The following is a 10,048-nucleotide window of genomic DNA, read 5'->3' on the forward strand; positions in this document are numbered from 1 at the left end:
AAATACAGCTTTTTCAATAATCTTACTGATAAAGGGGAGGTTTGAGATGGGCCTGTAGTTCTGGAGTAGAAGTTTGTCTAAATTGTTCTTTTTCAGCAGTGGTTTGATAATTGCTGTTTTTAGGGACTGGGGGAAAACACCTGACTGAAGGGATGTGTTTATTATCTGGGTCAAATCAGACGCTATGCCAGGTAAAACTTTTTTAAAGAAAGCTGTGGGTAGAACATCAAGGCAGCTGGAGGAGGAACTTAACTGCTGAATGATCTGCTCTAAGCTTTTGTGGTTTATTTCGCTGAAATGGGACATTTTGTCAGAAATAGTTCCAGCTGAATAAAGCATTGGTTCTGGTGTTGATATGGTAGTACAAAGTGATCCTCTAATTTTTAGGATTTTTTCAGTAAAGAAGTTAGCAAATTCATTGCAGGCCCTGGTGGAGTGGAGTTCGGAAGTCACTGACACAGGAGGATTTGTTAACCTGTCAACTGTGGAAAATAAGACACGAGCATTATTACTGATTTTCTTAATGATCTCAGAGAAAAAAGATTCCCTTGCATTTTTCAGTTGTAAGTTATATCTGTAAAGTCTCTCTTTATAGATGTCGTAGTGAACCTGGAGTCTGTTCTTTCTCCACCTGCGTTCAGCTTTCCGACATTCCCTTTTTTCACTTCTAACTGCTGGAGCATTTCTCCAAGGAAATTTTTTCTTCCCGGAAAAAAACTTCACTTTGACTGGAGCAATGCAGTTAATGATGTCTGAGACTTTAGACTGAAAGTTATCTACTAGCTCATCTACTGAGTTGCAGCCCAAGGTTGAAGTATCAGAGTAAGCTTGAATAAAAGTTTCCGCGGCATTGTCCTTAAAGGTGCGTTTTCTTACGATGTCCCTTTGGCTAAATGAGTCATGGATGTAACCTCCCATCCATGGATTTTCTATACCTGCTTTTCCGTACAGGTGTTACATCATGCCGTATCTGATGGGGAAACGCGGCTTGAAGTAACATAGGACCGTGGAGGGGCTGTTGACTCTCCAGCAGTCAATGAGCGAGAGGTGGTGACACAGACTCCATCCTGGACAGGTCACTGGGCTAAAATATAACCGTTTTTATAAACTTCAAAAAAGTTAATGCCTTTTTTATAAACTCATGAGTTGTGATAATTAATTGGTGAGCAATAACGGGCAAAGCAGAGACTGATTATTGTAATGTACGATCTGTGTCAAATTAAAATGTATGATCTCATGATAGTGTTGGTTATGTGTCCCTCTTTGTCCATGGCTGTTGTTGGCCTTGTAAATGGTAAATGGCTTGTACTTGTATAGTGCTTTTAACTGGTCTTGACGACCTCCAAAGCGCTTTACACTACAGTTCAGTCATTCACCCATTCACACACACATTCACACCCTGACGGTGGTGAGCTATGTTAGTAGCTACAGCTGCCCTGGGGCAGCTAAGACTTGAAGAAAAAATTAATGATAAAAGCTGAAGTCAAAGTTAATGTTAACATGCAGTAATTAGATAGTAACCTTAAATCAGGACCTTAGAATGTAATGAATTGCTTAGATTAACTCGATATTCAGCCAGACACGGGGCGTACCCTTAAAGGGTTTAATAACAGAAGGTCCAGATGAATAGAAAACGTATAGTTCATAGTTCCGAGGAGGGCAGACAGAGCTCCAGCAGCTGATCAGTCCAGAACCGGGTGACCGCAGACCATAAAACACCCGAAAATTCCCCAGAGGCAGTCCAGCAAGCAGGAAGCATCAGGTGGACTTCAGGCAGGTGAAAAATCACAGCAGAGACTGGGCAAACTCAAAAACCGAAGGACAGAGAATAGGTCGGGCACAGACAGGCAGGTTTGCAGGAATAAGCGGAGGCTGGAAAGCTCTTACCTTCAGCATGTGAGTAGAGCCGTTCTGGCACTGGAGACTGATCAGAACAGAGTTTAAATGGAGGTGAGACCCTAAGAGGCCGTCGGTGGACCAGGACCCGATACCTGGAGAAGGAGACAGCAAAGGATGGCGCCGGACTAAGGGCTAGGGATGGTGCCGGAGCAAGGGCTAGGGACTGCGCCGGACTTAGGCCTAGGGACGGTGCCAGGCTAAGGCTAAGGAGGGAGCCTGACTACAGGCGGCTGATGAGGGAGCCTGAATATCGGCGGCTGACGAGGGAGCCTGACTCCAGGCGGCTGTGGAAGGAGACGGGCTCCAGGCGGCAGTGAAAGGAGCCGGGCTCCAGGCTGGAGAGGAAGCCAGACCCTTGGCGACCAGAAGCCTCAAAACCAGCTTCTGAAAGGTGTCAGAAAGTGACAGCCAGTAAAGTCTTTCCCAGAGCTGGCTGTCTACCAGGGCAACCAGGGGTCGAGGCTTTGGAAGAAAGCTGAGAGGCTCAAAGTCTCCAGGGGATCCCGGGTGCTGGGCCCGCTCCTGAGGCCCAGAACGCCCGAAGTAGGAAGGATCCAACTGGGTTCCCACCTCCCGAACCAGTGGTAACTCCATCTGGGTTCCCACCTCAAAGGCCGGTGGCCGAGACGGGGCGGAGACATACACCAGACCTTCGGCGAGGACTGGAGCTGAGATTGCGGGTGGGTCCTCCGGGGTCCCCTCTCGGGGCTTGAGCGGAGGCGCGTCCTCCTGGGCCTCCTCTCGGAACTTGAGTGGAGGCGGGGCCCCCTGGACCCTCTCTCGGGGCTTGGGCGGAGGTGGACCCTCCATGACGGATTCAGGAGCCGAGGCGTTGGCCGGACCCTCGGGGAAAGGCTCTGGTCGGCTGTAGAATGTCCGAAGGGTTGACCTATAATGCCCCTCCACCTCCTTTAATTTTGCCTCTAATTCAGCCGAATAATGGCAGAGAAGAGCCTCCCTGAGGCATTTAATTATGGGGGCAAAAGTTCTTATTTTGTCCTCCAGTGACTTGTGGTCAGTATCTCAGGCACCACTTGGAGGAGCTGTGGACGACTCAGGAACAGGAAGTGGAGGACTCCGGTCTACCGGCCAGGAAGTGGCTGAAGGAGCGATGGAGGCTGCTGGCAGAGACTGAGGCACAATGGCAGACGGTGGCTGGGCTGGCTGGTCTGACCGCCGCTCGGAACAGCTGGGGGGGGGGTGGCAGACAGACTGTCGTCTTTTTCTCCGGCGGCGGGAAGGCGGATTTTGGAGGGGGGCTGATCCCTCCTGACGGAACCGCAAAAGCGCGTGGCGATCCTTTTGCATCTGCTTCAAAAGAGGGGATCCGTGGCGGCTCAGGAAAAAGATCTGGACGGAGTTCCCGCACCACCTCCGCGTTAACCTCCTGAAAAAGTTCTGTCCGGATCTGGACAGAACTGCAGTGAGGAGGATCGAGTGAAGAGCTCCGGTGAGTGATTGACGTGGCAGGGGAAGGTGGGTGGAGTGCCGGTCTTTAGAAGCGTTGCTCCTCCAGAATGGAGATAACGTGTTGGTGATGGGTTCATGATGTTGGCCAGAACGTACTGTAATTAATTGCTTAGATGAACCCGATATTCAGCCAGACATGGAGCGTAGGCTTAAAGGGTTTAATAACAGAAAGTCCAGATGAACAAAAAACTCATAGTTCAGATTACCGACGAGGGCAGACAGAGCTCCAGCAGCTGATCAGTCCAGAACCGGGTGACCACCGACCATAAACTCCCGAAAATTCTCCAGAGGCAGTCCAGCAACCAGGAAGCATCAGGTGCAGCATCACAGCAGAGACTGGGCAAACTCAAAAACAGAAGGGCAGAGAAAAGGTAGGGCACAGACAGGCAGGTTTGCAGGACTAAGCGGAGGCTGGAAAGCTCTTGCCGTCAGCATGTGAGTAGAGCCGTTCTGGCACTGGAGACTGATCAGAACAGAGTTTAAATGGAGGTGAGACCTGGTGAAACCATTGAGAGTTAATTGCAGGAAGGGTGAAGACTGAACTTGTGTGCTGAGTAGTAATTGGATCAGTTACCGTGCCAGGATTGTTACATAGAATCTCGAGCTTGTTTAAAAAGCCAATGACGGTAGGGACAAAAAGAGTCTTTCAATCTGTTGGTTAAATACCTTGGTAGGATTCTCCTAGCTGAAGGGAGAGGCTTAAAGTCTTTGTACAGAGGGTGTACTAACACTTTTTAGGCTTTAGTCACTGATCTGTACTTGAATAGGTCCATAATGTCATTCAGTTGTGCTCCAATTAATTCTCCGCATTCTTTAACGATGCTCTGCAACCAGTTATGGTTTTTCAGATTCAGCAAACCAAACCAGCAAAGAAAGGAAAAGGTGAGAACAGATTCAATAAAACAACTATAAAACATTTTCATAAAAACTCAGTCAACATTAAGACTAGTCAATTTTCGGAGAAAGTGAATCCTCTGGTCGGCTATTCTGCACAGTGCATCAGCCTGGGACTCAAATTTCAGTTTATTGTCCATCATTGCACGCAGGTATTTGTACTCTTGCACCATCTCCACTGCCTTGCCATTTATGGAGACGGGAGAGAGAGAGAGGGTGGAGCCTTTCTCAAGTCTATTTGCATTTCTTTTGTTTGGACAAATTGACGTGCAAAAAGGAAGACTGGCACCACTTGAGAAAATGCTACAGGACAGGACCGTGGCCGGTAGGGGCATGGGCATTCAAAAGGACACAATGACAGAATCATCAGCAATGATTATTCTCGTGCTGATTTTGGCACGTTGGTATATAGAACGAACAATAGAGGTGATAAGATGCAACCCTGAGGCACAGCAGTAAAGGATGCTGCAGCATCAGACAGACAACCATTTACTTTGACTCGCCATGTTCTATTTGTCAGGAAGTCAATTAGCCACCAGACCAAAGCAGTATCCTAATAGAATGGGGGCGACAGTGGTCAGGGAGTTCGTCCTGCTATTGGCGGGTTGCCGGTTCGATCCCCCAGTCTGACTCCGTCGTTGTGTCCTTGGGCAAGACACTTCAGCCGCATTGCCTGCTGGTGGTGATCAGAGGGCCTGGTGGCGCCAGTACATGGCAGCCTCTACTCTGTCAGTCTGCCCCAGGCTACTAACATAGCTCACCAGGGTGTGAATGCGTGTGTGAATGGGTGAATGACTAAAACTGTAGTGTGAAGCGATTCGGTGGTCTACTTAAAGCGCTATACAAGTACAAGCCATTTACCATTTAATTTGTCCACATTGCTGGATTGGAGTCTCTCCGCCAGTATCCGGGGTTGGATGCCGACGAGAGGTCGTCGAAAATTAACTGTACAAGAGTGTTTGACCCCCTCAAGGTGAGTAAGTGTTAAGCAGGCTGGCAATGGCCTCTTCCTGCTCGGTAGGCAAACTGGAGGGGATCCAGGGGATTCTTTTAACAGCTTTAACATTAAAATGATTAAAAAAGTGTTCAGTTCATTGGCAAAGTCAAAGTCAGATGCAGCAACAACATTTTTGGATTTCATGTCATGTTTTTACACCCTCCCAAGCTGGATGGGAGTTTCCTGATGTGAACTGACCCTGTACTTTATTTCTGTGATTAAGTTGGGCTATTCTGATCATCCTTCTCACCTCCTTTTGTATGATATTATACAAAGCCATGTCACCTTGATTAAACTTTTATTTCTCTCGACGACAGCTTTGGAGAACCAATGTTTATTATTTGAAAAAGTATGACATGGTCTACAAGAAATAACAAGATTCTCACAGAAGGTAACATAGGCTGACACAGTTTCAGTTAATTCATCTAGGTCCACACAAGCGTCTATAAAAACACCCCAATAAGTAAAAATGAATCACTCCTGAAGACTTTTAGTGGATTCATCTGACCACACTAGGACACTGCAGAGTTCAGGTTTAACCCTGAATGGGCTGGTAACACAGGGCCAGAGAGATGATTTTGATGTACCAAGTGGGGCTTTGTGGAGGGATCTATATGTACATTTGATGGAACCAAAACACAGATCGAGACATTAAAAATGCTGTGTTGTACATGTGGCGTATTGTTGAAAGCCACACAGTGATTTTCCAGGGTTACAGTGGTTAAAATTAAGTTTGGTGCAGGGAAATACCCTGAAGCCTTTGTGAGCGTCCGTGCTGCTGCGTTAGCATTGGCTTTTGAGTGGATATAAAGAAGCGTTACAAACAGCTGAGGGAATTTCCTGGGTAAGTAGTGTGGATACAGTGTTACAGACAGAAGTTTGATGTCTAGGGTACACAATGTTTCTCTCACGACCACCGTCTTACACCAGTTTTTATAGACACACAGACAAACTCCTCTGCCGAGTGAGGATGTTCACCAAGTAGACTGTACTAAATACATGTATATGCAATGATATCCATTAATCTAGGGGTGTCCATGTCCACTCTACTGCTACTATCCTGCAAGATCTTAGATGCATCCATTCTCCAACACTCCAGAATCAAATTAATGGCTCATTACCAGACATCTGCAGAGCTGAATGACTGCTGCTGTGGGAATAGCGTACCGCGCACGTGATGTCACCATCTCAAGAGCAACGCCCCTTTTGCCGCTTAGGTAGGACATACAGGTAAAGAACGCCCGTAGCAACCAGCTATTACATGCACAACAGAACCAGCGATATGACCGACTTTACAGCCGTTAAACTTTCCCAAGACGATGTCCCAGGCGCACGGTTTACTGGTCGCACTGTCGAAGAACACACCAACCTTCAGCTCAAACGATGGCTTGAGTGTCGAGGGCTTAAGAAGACCGGAAAACGGGCCGAATTGATCAAACGGTAAGCTTTGTTTTTTTTTTCCTGCGCGGCGTTCATGGCGTCGTCGGCCGTTTTTTTGTTTGTAATCACCGTCCAGGGATCGGTATATGTTTAATGTTTGTCTTATTTGAAATGTTTTTGAGTAAGCTATCCTGGTAGCAGGGTATCAGGTTAGCGCCTGCTACCATGATAGCCTATATGCTATCATGGTAGCAGGTGCTTCATTATTAACATGTCGGCCACCAAAATACTCTTACCTGTTCACTACTTGATGTTGCTGGAATTGGGTCAGGATGTTCTTCGGTTGGGCCCTTTCCTCCGACAAAATGCTTGCTACATATGTAGGTGAATTTGGTAACTTTTTTGGGTTGAACTGTTGTGTAGGCTGACCGCACCGGTGTACCCAGCGCACACATTTCTCCTTGGCAGTCTTGAAGAAAACATCCTTCATATGCGGCCGATCAGCGTACCTCGAGTCGCTGTTGCACGTTCCATAGCAACAATGTTTAAAAACCATGGTTTTAGATTTGGAAAAAGCAGTCGTTTACCGAGTAAAACCAAGGGTAGCGCACGTCTCTTTTACAGCAAAACAGCGGCGGACTATGCAAGCTTGCCCTACTGCGTACCACGTGATGTGACGTCATCGTGACGTTACGTTTCTAAAAATAGCTCGCTCGCGGTACACTATTCATTCATTTGACTCAAGTTTGTTGGAGATCGGGTGCATCCAAAATTTACAGTATATGGAAGCAGGTGTCACCAACTCAAATTGAAGACTTTCTAAGACCACGATAAATTAAATTTAAGACCCATATCTAGAATATATACAGAAACGTCCAAAAGAATAACTGTCATAAAATTACTGGCAAAATGGTTGAACTTATTCAAATTGTTGTGCATAGGTTTGTTTGTCTGCCTTTGCAGTCCAAGGCGACAGTTCTGTCAACCAGCAGCTTGTGTTTGGCTCCTCTGGTGTTTCTACCTATGCCTTTCTGGGCTGGGCTTCTGTCATTTGTTAATCCATATGCCCATTTATCTTAGCAGTTATGATGCCTGACAGTAGCTTCCATGTTGTGGAGAGACAGGTTATTGGCCGATAGTTGGTAGGGGCTTTCCCTTCTGGGGGTCTTTTGTTATCAGGACTATTCTGCCCTCTGTCAGCCATTCGGGATGGGTCCCATTCAGCAGCAGTTGGTTCATTTGTGTGGCTAGGCCTTCATGGAGAGAAGTTCAATTCAATTCAATTCAATGCAATTTTATTTATATTGTGCCAATTCATGAAACATGTCATCTCAAGGCACTTTACAAAATCAAAATCAATCAGATTATACAGACTGGTTCAGATTATACAGATTGGTCAAAAACAATTTCCTATATAAGGGAACCAGTTGATTGCATCAAAGTCTTGACAAGCAGCATTCGCCCCTCCTGAAGAAGCATAGAGCCACAGGGAGAGTCGTCTGCATTGTCCATGGCTTTGCAGCAATCCCTCATACTGAGCAAGCATACTGAGCATGAAGCATGAATGAACAGTGGAAAGAAAAACTCCCCTTTAATGGGAAGGAAAAACCTCCAGCAGAACCAGGCTCAGTATGAACGGTCATCTGCCTCGACCGACTGAGGGTTAGAGAAGACGTTAGCTTCTTCAGCCAGTAGGCAGGGATCATATCCAGGCCTGGTGCTGTCCAGTTCTTCCTACCTGAAAGTCTTTGTTGGATGTCTGCCATTGTGATGTTCACTGGATTTTGTTCAGGGAGATCTGCTCTTAGATCTATTAGCCACTGTGCATCATTGTTATGTGATGCTTTATTCTCCCATATACCCTTCCAGTATTGTTCAGTCTCTTGCCTCGGTGGGTTGCTTGTGTGTTATTATCCTGCCACCGGGAGTACACTTTAGCTGGTTCATTGGAGAACAGCCTGTTTATTCTTCTGGCTTCACTCTCTTTTGTGAGAACGATTTAATTACATCAGATCTAGTCATTAATGATTCAATACCTATTAGTAATCAATTATTTATTTTAAAAAATTATTTAAAATTTTTTAATCAAACTACTTAAAGGAAATTCTGAGAGGAAACTCAGAATGATAAGATTATCTTTTGCTGACTAAAGATTTTAAATTATTAATATTAGGGATGCATGAATATAAAAATTTGGGTTGAAATCTGGATATCTTATGTTTTGCTGTACCTTTTGATTTTTCCTGCTGTACTTCATGCTTTATTCTTGTGTGTATTTCAGTTTACCGCTTTAAAAAAAGTGCAATGTTTACTTAACGTGCAATAAATGTTTTTATGTAGTTCAAAAAGCTCTTTTATAGAGGTATTTTAAGAGTAGCTCTCTTTAGTTTTATCAGTTAAACAATTAAATTATAGAAATACAACAAACAATTTATAGCTACACTATTACATTGTATCTGAGCATACAGTGATAATGGCTTTTGTTAAAAAGAAAACCCAGCTTAAGTAAAGCCAGGCATACACTGTACGAGTTTTTGCCCTTTTTGGGTCGATTCTTCAGTCATGCGAGACATTTTTGGATCGGGCCAAGTGTCAGCTTGATCGTGCGTCCTACGTCGTGTAATGTACATGTGGTAATGAGGGGCGATCACGACCATGACCACCTCCCGATCAGGAATCGGACGGTCGGATGAAAGTCGGCCCTCGTGAGCGCGTCCTGCTGTTGAAGCGGAGTTATAAGCGTCTACGAGCCAATTTCCCCCAACCTTGCGCACTGCGCATGTGCAAACAACGAAATTCTTCTTCGTCTTTTCAAACGAAAACATATGAGTGGAGAAAAGCATGATGGCGGTACGTGTGACATGGAGTCAAACTACGGAGGAGCAACTTGTAGAATTGCCAAGGCAGTGTGTTTCGTTCTAGTGAGCCTCATATTTACCGGTGAGCATTGACACTCCGCCTTTTTCTTCTTCTACTGTTGACATTTGGCTATGACAGTTAATGAGTGCGAGTAGCGCGATCTCTATACGGGCTGAGTGCGACGTGTGATTTTTGGACATACAGTGTGAGCAGTCAGGTCGCATCAGAGTGTCGGGCCGCACAATGTAAGAACATATATTGTGAGCAGTGAACTTTTAAACCCTGCGGTTTCGTCGTACAGTTTGAGCTGTATCTGAGTAAAACAATTGAAAATATTGTACAGTGTATGCCTGGTTTAACCACATTATTAGGTTGTATTCTAGATATCTGTTTAGCCTTCAGTTATTTATAATATATAATTTATATAAATCAACACCGGAGACATGGCAGAATCACACAACATTTTTGGAAAATTCAGATAATGTTACATGCTGCAATGGGGTACCGCGCGCGAGCTATTTTTAGAAACACAACGTCACGATGACGTCA

Source organism: Fundulus heteroclitus, chromosome 19, assembly GCF_011125445.2.
Source record: "Fundulus heteroclitus isolate FHET01 chromosome 19, MU-UCD_Fhet_4.1, whole genome shotgun sequence".
Taxonomy (NCBI): Eukaryota; Metazoa; Chordata; class Actinopteri; order Cyprinodontiformes; family Fundulidae; genus Fundulus; species Fundulus heteroclitus.